Here is a 12,725-nt window from a genome sequence, read left to right as displayed (position 1 = left end):
ATTGTTGAGTTGTCAAAAAAGTTAGAACTTCCTCTTTTAGTTCATAAAATCTTATTAGAACTCAACCACGAGATAAATACCTATTCTCTGTATGTAATAACAACTGCATATGAGAAGCTTCCATTGAGGAACATAACATTGCAAACAATCTCATTTGTAATGGTCTGCTTGTACTAAAATTGACAATTGTGACAGTCTCCTCTAGTACTTTTTTCAGCTCAGGTACCAATGATTTTGATGCTACTGCTTCTCTGTGGAGAAACCAACAAGTAAAAATTATTCTAGGATTCTTTTTTTGAGCCAGTGTAACAAATCCTGTACAACTTCCTGACTTAGAGTGGCCACCATCCATACAAATACTGATGCAGGAATCCCAATCAGTCTGTTCCAGCGATTTTCAACTGGTGTGCCCCAAGCTGCTTCACTCCACATATTTGTACCTCCTCCTTGGGTGTGGAGATCTGCAGCACTACTCTGAACTCTACCTATGTTTGAAAGAAATATATGCTGTTTCTTAATGCTGACAATCAGTATGAAGATAAGGGTTACTTATTTACTCATGATCCTTCTTATTGCTCATATCTTATTTTTTAACAACAACATCTTGGTAAATTGTCTTGAAGTTAAGGAAATTAAGAAAAGAGATTTGAGGATCTGAAAGTAGTTACTTGAGACAACATTCAGCAACTGACAAGCAACAAATAGTATATAGTAAAATAAAGAGTACTCTCCTTGAAGTTTCATTCTATAACAATTTGTCTGCTACCAGTTTAAACCAGATACTCTGCATGGCATTATTGAAAATATTTTCCCTTATTTGACATATCATCCTTGGATTGGATAAAAGATCCATTTGTCCTAAATGTGTGCAAACTGGCAAATTTAATGATTACAGAACAGGATGAATTAACAGATATAAAAATCTAACATCTAACATCTAACATGTAAAAATGTTTCTTATCCAAAAAAGACCTGCTGCCTGACAACAATTATCTACTTGTTTCATGGGGAAAACACGATCAAAGTAAAAAATGAGCAGCAAACAATAAACACGTTCAAGATAAATTGCTTAAAGGATTCCTGCACAAGTTATGAAACACACTTGATAGATTGGCATTCTGTTTAGTTTACAGGTAAAGACTGCAAAGATGACTGCAAATCTCCCACAAATGTAATGAGCTTCTGAAAATACTATAATTCTGTCCTTTATTACAAATACTGTCATATGCATTTCAATACCTAAGGCTTATATGTTATCCAGGTATGTAAATATTCTCTCCATGGCAACAACTAAAAGGCTTTCAATGCTGGTATTTCTTTAACAGCATGGATATTAAAGCTTACTTGCATCTTACAATCTCTGACAAGCTTACCTGATGATCATTAAAGCATTGCTACTTAAACGCAGAGCATCAGGGCACTGTGACAGCATGCATTTTCTGAATATTAAGAGGCATAAATCAACAGTATAAAAATATGACAGAAAACCAGAACATTCTGCAAAATCAAGAACAGATGAAAAGCCATGATCATACTTGTGGTCTACCTTGGATGGGGGGGATACTCTGCACAATTACACTGCATAACTGCTCCTTGCCTTCCTCGGATACATCCAGAGCCACTACAATGAGGAGTGGGGTGAAACAAATATGTCACAATTTGAAATGTCTCTGGCTGATGGTGATGGCTCTGACACTCATATCTCTCAATCTCAGATCAAGAAATCTTTACAAAGCCATACATAGAAGTGGGACACAGGCCCAAAAATAGGGACAATTTTTAAATATTGCTCTTATAAACTTAGAAAGATAATAGAACCTTCGATCATTACAGTTATATATAATTGTAAACCCTCCACGTTTTCTTCCAAAATTGCCATTTTGAGGAGGGATTATTAGGGGGAGAGCAACATTTTGAGCCAAAATTAGGGACAATTGAGAGGTTTGGATATTCCTAATTCTATAAAGTGATTTGCACGTACCTCTCAACCTCTTAATGCAGGAAATCTGGACAAGGCCAGATATACTGGGGGAACATACAAACAGTGCTAAAAATTGCTCTTGTATAAACTTAAGACAGTTGATAAAATAACAGGTCTTGCTTTAGCATGCATTTTTCTGAAGGTTATGATGTCTGAAACTCAATGTCTGTCATTTAGTGACTTCATTATTAAATAATTTGCCAGAAAACCACACATTTTATGAGGATCAAACCAAAAATAAGAAGCAAATATCTATTCATTCTGCAAAAATCTGGACAGCTGAGAGGTATAATTCAGCCGGGGCTGTCTGAGTTTGCTGCCCTTCCCCCCTCACAAAATCATGGTTGAATGGAGCCTCCCCCTGCAGCCATTCCAATGTCCCATTCCTTGGTTATTTTGCCCTATTTACCATAAACACTGTAATGTGCATACTGCTTTACTTCTGAGATGATTTGGATTTCATTTGAAAGTTTTATTTTGCATTTTACATCAGAAACCCTAATAGATATCTGCTAAACAAAGCAATGCAGTCTCACAATGAAAATAGACTTAGCATTAAAACTTCTCTGCCCTTGAAACTCACATGCATTGAAACAGCATTGAAACCCATATTCAAAGAAAATACATTTTGCCAGTGGCAGATAAAGATTAACTTTGGGCTGTTTTCAAATCATAGGCTCCTTGAATATGAAACATACACATGCTCTTTGATACACCTTCCTGATTGCATTAAATTATATTCCTTGTACAATACAGTACAGTTGTTGGAGGGCATTTTAAATATATTGTTTGAACATTTTTTCAGTAAACAATGAAACACAATGCATGCACCAATGACAAAACTGCCCAATTCAGAACATTTCCATCATAAAAGTCAACTCAAACTTCTACAGTCCACCAGTATCAGTAAATAGGCACAATCTCTGAAGAAGTAAAAGTCATTTAAAGAATTCCACATTAAAGAAATCTGTAACTAATGAAGAGGTTGCTGCTAGCAAACAACTTTATATGTCATTGTTTCATCTACAAATAAAGTGCCTGTTGCCCTTGAGGAATAAATTGCCTATGCTGCATTAAAAAAAATGATAAGCTAGTAATATCGCAATAGGGAATGGATGACAAACTGATAACAGGTCCATAGTTGCTAGGTATCTTCACCAAAAAGGACTGCAGCATCCACCCCCTTTACAATACAGTACAGTATCAGCAATGCATCTATCTACTGTGAGAATAAAACCCACAGCCTTCTGCATGAAAAGTAAATACAGTACCTGTTGTGCTATTAACAATACAAGGAGACTCAGCATAAGTAGCACTAAACTTTTGTTCCCCTGCAGCACTCAGCTCCTTGTAAAATCTACTCGACACTCAGCTGTATCTCTGAAATTTGCAGCACAGGAAATCTAGAAAAAGCTGAAATTTAATGGGGGGGGGGGCAAAAGCCCAAAAACCAGGGACACATTTTAAACATTGCTTGTATATTTTGGAAAGTTGCTAGAATAAAATATTGGGTTACCACCATACATTTCACTGCCAAGTCTTGAACCCAGGGGACCCTGTGCAAAACAATCAGAGCACCATACCACTATGCCAAATCATCTGTTTTGTGAAAGAGAGGAAGACTGAAACTTAAATGGCTACCATTTAGTGAATTCAGTTCTCACCATAGCTGTCAAGCTCTTAGCACAATACACCTGAACAAAGCCAATAATGGGGGAATACAGCCCCCAAACATATTCAGTGAATTCAGTTCTCACCATAGCTCCCAACCTCTTAGTAAAAACATGTGGACAAAACCAGTAATGGGATAATACAGCCCCCAAACATATTTAGTGAATTCAGTTCTCACCATAGCTCTCAACCTTAGAACAAAATACCTGGAGAAAGCCAATAATGGGGGAATACAGTCCCAAAAATAGGGACAATTTTCAAATATCCATGGTATAAACTTAGAAAATTGCTAGAATAAAAGGTTTTGTGTTACCATATACTTTCTGAAGAATATGAAGTTTGAAATTCAAATGCCTGTTATTTTTAAACATTTGTTAACCAGGAAACTAGTCTGACTTGGAACAAAAGCCAATTTTCAGCAGGGCATGGAGAAACACTCCAGCACATGTCATTGTAAGATGGGAGGACATGCAGACTCCACACAGAAGGCACCCCAGCCAAGAATCAAACTAGCGAACCTGTAGCTGTTAGGCAACAATGCTACCAGTGCACCACTGTACTACTGACTTTGCAAGGAAAAATGAAGATACAGAAACCACAGATTGTATAAGGAACAGAACAAATATGAGGCAAAAACCTGCACATTTTTTACAAATGGTGGTGGGTAGGGAATTCAGGCCCTTGCCACCTGCACCCAAGGTACAGAGTTTAAGCCTGAGTATTCTCTACCCACCACCATATCTTCTCTCTAGCCACCAGTATATAGCAACTGCGGCATTTCACATACACACACACACACACACACACACACACACACACACACACACACACACACACACACACACACACACACACCAGCTAAATCCTGAAGCTGAAGCCATGCAAGGCTAATGGCTGGTTCCTCAGCTGAAGCTGAATCTGAAGCTGTGCAAGGCTAATGGCTGGTTCCTTGGCAGCAGCTAAATCCCGAAGCTGTGCAAGGCTAATGGCTGATTTCCTCCTCAGCAGCAGCTGGTTTCCATTTCCTCATTGGCAGCAGCTGGTTTCTGTTCTCCTGGCATGTGGGAGTAGGCTGGTAGCTCCAGCGTGTGGGCAATGCAGTCTGGTGTTCTTCCATTCTGTGTGGTTGTTACCGCACAGACTTCTAGGCTGCACAGCAGAGGTGCCTTTTTCCTCTATCCGGACTGCCTTACACAGCAGTCTGTAGTCCTGTGAGTAACAAGAACTACAAGCATGCATGCATGGAGTTCTGGGACTCACAATTTTTTTTATCTTTTTTTCTTCCTTCTTTCTACAGGTGGGGGGGCTGCAGTCATGCAGTCTTATAGCACGAGCTGCCCCTGGTAGTAACATGTATTCTCCTGCACAGTGTTACATTTTTAGTCAAACTAATAGCAGACATACTTTGAGCTATGGCACTGGATTATTTTTAAATTCATACACCTCCTGTTTGGAGATCTGAACTTGACCAGATAGTGAAACAAAAACTTAAGACCTAAGAGTAAACTATATCAATTAGCAATCTATCCCATCTAGTCAAAAATCCCACTAGGCCATATAAACATAAGAAGGAAAGGAATTTGATTATATCCCAACAAATAATACCCAGAGATGTCAGAAATTTGAGATTATGCCCAATACCCTTATTAAGTGACCATTGTCTGGCTGGTTAACAATGTTTTTCAGGACCAGGGAAAAAAGCCACAATCTTTGGACAAAGAAATAATTTCCAGAAATATTGAAAGGGGCATTTGTACACAACAAGAATCAATACCATAGGTATAGTATCAGTTATCTCGAATGTAATTATATCATTTCATTCTTTCTTCTGAATCACAACTCTTATTATTGACAGAGTGCAACCAACAAGGATCAGAAGGTGAAAAGGAAATAAATATCCTAGATAGCTATTTCACTAAAGATCATCAAACAGAATATAACCATATCTGGGGAAAATATAAAAACACTAGAATTCTGACCCACTTCAAAATATTTCTGGATCATTGAGGCAATATCAGAATTGCAACAAAATAGCAAAAGCTATCCCTATTACAATAAAACAACCAAAACAACAGACATTTGAATTGTTCTGAGAATAGGTTAAAAAAGTAGGAGAGGATACTAGCTGATCAGGTAAATCCATTAATGATTACTTACAACAGGCTGATGGTATCACTGGTCATATTCCACCTCTACATGCTCACCAAAATCTTGTATCAGTAAGCTAAATCTCAGCTTCAAAATATTACAACAAAGGTTCCGTCCAAGATTGGCAAAAGCAATTTTTGCTAGATAATCCTCAGTGAACTTTTGTTCTGACAGAATAACAAAATAAAATGATGAGCCACCACTAGAAAATGGAAGTTTAATAAAAATCCACATTAAAAATAAACACTCTTAAGTACTTTCATCAAAAAGACATAATCAGAATGATGAATGAAACTGAGAAAATGTCCAATAAAAATACGTAGATTGATACACCCCCTTGCAATAGAACCAACTCAGTTTAGCAAAATGAACACAAATCAAAAAATATATATGCTGATAAACTGTGAACAATGAACTAATCATAAGTTCCTGCCAATCAAAATAAGGAATTACTACTTTCGTCCAATAGTATACCACTTACCGGCTAAACAACCAAATACGGTTGAAACCCAGCAATTAGATGTCAACCACTTAGAAAACATGATAATATATGATAGTTCAAAGTTTTTATTGCTGCTGTAAGTTTCAACTCACTGGTGAAAGAAATGACATTATTTAGTCCTGGAAATTTCATAGCATACAAATAAAATTACCAAAGCATTTTATGGTGAAGTATCTGGTTTTGCCAGTCCCCTGAAAAAGGTATCATGTCAATTCTCTTCAAAATGAAAAATTAAACACAGAAAAGTTGTAACAGTGAGAGGCATGTTTGGACAACACACTTCTGTCATCATTTTTCAAAATGCTTTGTATATGTTGGTAAATTCTTTTGTTGAAATTATTTTTTTTTCTGATATAAAATGCTTGACAAGTAATATACCTAGCCATGTACACAACCTTGTCCATCATACAGTTATATCTGCCCTTAACCATCCACCTGGAAACTTTTTCAAAAATCACAGTGTTGAAGTCTGTTTCAATAAAAGGACATTGGCGACAACGGCTGCACTTGTGAGTCATTAGTGACCCATTGTATGAACCCTTTAGTGGCCTTTCAAGAATATTTTTCAAATTCAGCCAATTCTTGTAGTTGAATATTGGTGGATCTCTAAAAAAAGTTTTTAAGTTCTCATTGCAATGAAGTATAAAACAGTTTTTGCATATAATATTGCTAATGTCTGAAGTGTCCAGTGAATAGTGTAGAAACATGTTATTGGGTGCTAAATAGAACTGGAAGCAACATCCAGTGCTGGAAACCAGACCTGAAGTTCCCAATTATTAGGTAACACTTCCTCCCCTAGACAAGCTCTCCACTGTTATTTACTGTGTTAATATTGCTAATGTCTTCACAATGAGACCCTATACCTTTTCTAATGATGGAGGCATAATTACCATTTATTTCTTGTAAAATAAGTTGATAAAGGGAATAAATAATTGTATTGGGATACCCCCTCTCCAAAAGCATCAACTTTAGGGTGTTAAAGTTGGGGTCCATTCCAAAAGGTGCATTATATTCAACGACTGCTCTAATAAGAGATGTATAAAGTGCGAGTACAATCTCTTTGGCACTTGATGAGATACCACAAAGAATACTTTGTGCAAGGTAGAAGAATTTCCTAACCACCGTGTGTGTCATACATTTCCCAAGTCCAAGATGACTGTGTCCAATTGAAGTGTAATGTTATTAGTATGGTGATACTAGATTTCCCAAAGGAAACTGCACTGCATTTCTTGCTCTTGGGAGTAACCCTTTAATTAATACAATTAGCATTTTAGTTCAGTCTTTGCTTCAGAATTTAAGTTATCTTTTTGATAACTGCCCCAGTTTGTAACCATCAGCAAGCTTGGTTAGCCATTGAAATGAATACCAAAAAAGACAGGACCCAGGGCAGATCTCCATGGAACACCACTGGTGACTATTTACATTAAATATGTCTGACTTTAATGATATTGGTTCTCTCAGACACCTTGTCACCAGTCCACTGAATAATGTATGGGTTAATGTTAAGTTGCTGATTAGATGAACTCATTTACTTCTACTGAGAGCAACTGCTTAACTTTTCAGCTTTCATGAAACAGCAATGAAATTAAGTTGTCATTTCTTGACATTCCATATCTGGATCCCCAAGAGCTAGCATGTGTTAAGTAAATGTGCCTCTAATAACATCATACAGGAAAACAATATAGCACAAAATGTATGCATTACTTATAAAAGTATCTTCCACACTGAACCTTTGCATAATTGCATTTCTGATTAGGAGAACATGTAATTTATCACTTATACAGTGCATATCTCAACCCAGCTGTGAATTTGAGTAGCTATGTAATGTATGTGTCTATATGAGATTGTGTGTGTATTCGGGTACTTGCTTATGTGCCTGTTTATATGTTTGTATGGATGAGCACATTTACTTGTGTATGTGTATTTCAGTATGTCTGTTCATATCTATGTGCATTTGTTTGTCAGTGTGGTTTTATGCTGTAATACTATATGATATCTATGCTATTTAGGTAACTTGTAGAGTTTACCAGAGCATATTACAGCAGTGTTCACTATCATAATTTACCTAGCAACTCCAGCTATCTCTGTATGAGAAACAGATCATGTATTTTTATCTGACATTCAGCATATAGAACTACATTTGTCAAATTGCAGATTAGCTAAAACAATACAAGATCAAATTCATATTGCTAATGCAGCCATTCTATATTATATAGCACAAATGGAGATTTTACCCATGTTTGCAAAACTTGGTCTTTTGGAATGCAATATTCAGTGTTGCTCTGTATGAACCAGATGGCAATGCCATTCCACAATGATCAGCTTATTAAGTGTCATTTTGCTGAAGGCAGTCAACTGAAACATCACTAAATAGGCCTAAAACAATATGAAGACAGCTTTTTGTGTGTGATTGTCTTTGCTTCCATACCTTTACTAAAGGGAGAGATAACCTGTACCACCCAAATTAATTATTCAAACTGAATCACTGCATCTTGGGGAAAAAGTAATCTTCTGAATTTAGACATCTGGGAAATATGTCATTGTTGTCTTCTGTGTACTAAGTCTACCATTCAGATGCAAATGTCTAGAGAATCAGCCAGTAGCTATGAACCCATTTTTTAATCTGTTACAGACATTGTGGTAGAGTGCTCCCTTATTTTGCATTCACCAATCTCTTTGGTAGGCATTATTTGATTGATTAGAGTAAAGGAATATTCACATTCTGGTTTACTAAGCAGATTTTTTGATTACCTTTGAGTGTAGTAAACTTTGTTAGAAAAATCAACACCTGTTTTACTTCAAACTATTTGCATAAGATTAATTTGTTAAGGTGTGGGGACATCTTGGTACTAATGCACACCATTGTGACTATAGGAACATGCTACCCTTCATTATTTTTGTGTATAAATCTTAATTTTTGATGCCTCAGTTGCTGGTATCTAACATATTTTCTCAGTTCACTTTAAAATGGATAGTTAGCTTTTCAGAAGTATAAAATTAGTTGTTTCATATTAGTTAATTGACAGTAACCTTACAACAAAGTGTTATGTGTATAAAGGTTATATTTTACTAATTATTCTTTTTAGGGCTATTTATTTTGCTCTTTGTGTAGATGTCTGACTTTAGATTCAATAATGATTGATATTAGTTTTATTCATTATCATCAATTATAGACAGGGCAGGTCGTATTAACAATTACAAGTATGTCTGCCAAAACACTGTTGTACTCTTTTCATAAGAAGGTAAGACAAATTGAAGTCCACTTTCAAATGTATACATTTTTTTTTGTGATCTGCGAACAAATTGAGAATGTAAACTTTATCAATAAACTTGGACGAGAAAATTACTTTAAGCAGTTAAATCATTCTATTGTCCTGATTCCAAAAGACCTGCTGTCAGTGTAAACATACCTCCCAATTGTCCAGATTTTCACAGAATGTCCACATTTTTGTCTCATATTTTTGATCTGTTCCTCATAACATTTGATTTTCTGGCAAATCGTTCAAGACTGAAGTCACTAAGTAATGGGATACATTTAAGTTTCAGATTTCATATCCTTCACAAAATAAATGTTTACAAAAATCCTCTTTTTCTAGCAACTTTCTGAGTTTATAAGAACAATATTTAAAATCTGTCCCTTTTTTGGGCCTTTGTCCCCCTGTTATTTTAGGCTTTATCCAAATTTCTTGCACTAAGAGGTTGAGAAGTATGAGGGTAAGTGACCACTTTCACTGAGAGCAGGTTGTGAGCAGCTGTTTTAAAATCTGGTCCCTATAGTAAGCCTGTTTATAGACGGACCTCATAAGTCACTTACACTGTGAAGAACTCTTGGAATTAAGGCAGGCTTACACTGAGATCAACTGTTTTAGAATCTTGCCCTATGGCTCATAAAATATGTTCTGGGCAGGGTACATTTCCTGCTCTAAGTAGGTTACAAAATAACTTCAGTATTTAAGAATGTTGTCCAGATCTCTTTTTCTCTTTTGCTAATCTAAATCATTATGCATGTTTTAATATTGTGTACTAATATATTTTTATGTGACAGATGCAATTACAAAATGGTACCATTGTTGAATTATATATATATATATATGTATGTATATATATATATATATATATATATATATATATATATATATATATATATCAAGTAGGGGGTGACTGAAGTATCACTTAATCTGGATTAAATATGCAGTATAACCATTCCTGTACAGTTACAAAACAATGACTGAGTTGATAACTTGAATGAATAACTTGAGATGGTTTGTAGGATTTGAAAATTGGAACTCAACACTGATCAAGAGATTAAGGTTTTGATACATGTAAGTAGAGTTATTATATATTGTTTTATTGTGAACATATATAGTACATGATTTTGACATTCCTATTATTTTCATATATTAAACACCCAAAAACAATTACACATTAAGGTGCTATCACTGGCACTTGTACTACATATAGAAGCCAGAGGCAGGAGGTACAATTCTAAACATTTTCTTCTGTCTATACTGCAAGATCATAGTTTTTCTTAGTTTTTGAATCAACATCAAAAGATAATAATAAAGGCAAGATGACATAGGATGCATCATCAGAAAACATGCAATTGATAAATTTGGAATATCAACCATTTTTTACAATGGTAACCATAGACACCATGGCTTGTCAGGTTACTGGCAAAGCATAATAAAGAACTTGCATTGTTTCCCAGGTATCTAGCGACTTAGACTGTCATAGGCAGAATGTGAAATGCATTGCACATGCGCAATGCAGAATTTATAACAATCCTTGCCATGCGGAAAAGCTGAAATTGTTATTTCTTCCTCTGAAAACACAGAGCTATTAGTTCTGCTCATAGAAAACTGCCATTACTGTTTTATCAGCCTGCCAAGATGTCTAATGCACAATTATAGGAAGCAACAATGTACTTATGTTTTGCTACATAGTTATCAAAGCAGTTACAGAAATGAAGAATGGGTTTGTTACATTCTTTTGTACCGCAGCAACCAGATGTAACAAAGCAAAACACATCCATTGAAATGTATATTATGTAGGTATACAAGTTCTAAGTTATAAATAAATCAGGGAAAAGGAATTATTTTAGGTATTGTTTTAGCCTTTGCATAATCAAAGCAAGATGGACCCACGTACAATCACAAACAATAAATCCAGCTCAGCAAGAAATATGACCATAACAAGTAAATTCAGGTGTTCCCTACATGCATTAAACACATCTTTAACAATACATGTTCTTTCTAAGTATTTTTGTTTTAACATATTTGCAGTCATACTTAATTTTCAGAAATAATACAACATGGTAGATCTATAAAGTGAGATTTAGGGTGGTATTCATAGTCATTAATGCAAATGTGTTTGGGAATTTGGGGCCAAGTGCAGACAGACACAACTGAGCTTTGATTCCTAGATGCCATTTATGACAATTTGTGGTGTCTCCAAATATAGGTATGTAGATGAAATGATAATGAGATGGTAATGAGAAGTGATGTAAATGTACTTATGCTAATTAAGGTTATTTTATAACATTTACAATACATAGTCAGTTTTTACTACTTTCCTGTGCTTGTCTAAGACGTGGTATAAAAAAAGAAGATGCATCAGATGTATCAGAATTGCATTTGTTGAAAATGCTACCTCTTGCAGTGAACTTTGCTATTTCTAGGTCAGAGTTGCTTGTCTTGGCTTGACCAAGACTGCTTGCACCCAGCTGTGCTCACCCATCAAGAGGGCAGAAATGTAGGCAAAGGATTACTCATTATAACTTTGGTAATCAAACCTTGATAGGTTTTGGAGAGGACAGGGACATTATAAGGGTTTTAGTGGGCCTGTTTGATCCCCATAGGGATACTGGATGAATGCATGGATTTGCTATTCCTAGGGCCACCAAAGTACATTTAGGCCTCAATATACTTGCTACAGGGACCTTCCAGAGACAGTCTGGGGACATCTTGGGGATCTCACAGGTTCCTGCTTTTAGGATACTGTAGAAGTTCTTGGTTGTAGTTTTGACACATATGGAACACTACATCCATTTCCTTGTGTGACCTCAGGACCAAGCTGGGATGATGCATGCCTTTTATAGGATGGCATATCTCTCTGTAGTACTTGGTGAGATAGATTTCACCCATGTCACAATTAGGGCTCCTCGTGGTGCACAGGCTGAGTGTTACTGCAGTAGGAAGGGTTTTGATTCCTTCAATTGCCAGGTAGTATGTGATGAATGAGGGTGCATCACCAACATCTCCACCCAACATCCTGGTAGTGAACATGACTCCCATGTCTGGCACACTAGCTCACTTTACTGCCTCTTCCTGCATGGTAGAATTCCCATTAGTATTCATGTTAAAAGTAATTGCTATATATTAATCTGTATTTTCTTATTTTGTCTCTCCTCTCCTTTCTCTCCCT

Source organism: Protopterus annectens, chromosome 5.part0 (genome assembly GCF_019279795.1).
Source record: "Protopterus annectens isolate FY-2018-M chromosome 5.part0, PAN1.0, whole genome shotgun sequence".
Lineage (NCBI taxonomy): Eukaryota > Metazoa > Chordata > Ceratodontiformes > Protopteridae > Protopterus > Protopterus annectens.
The sequence above is the reverse complement of the archived record's forward strand: the minus strand, read 5'-3'. Positions refer to the sequence as shown.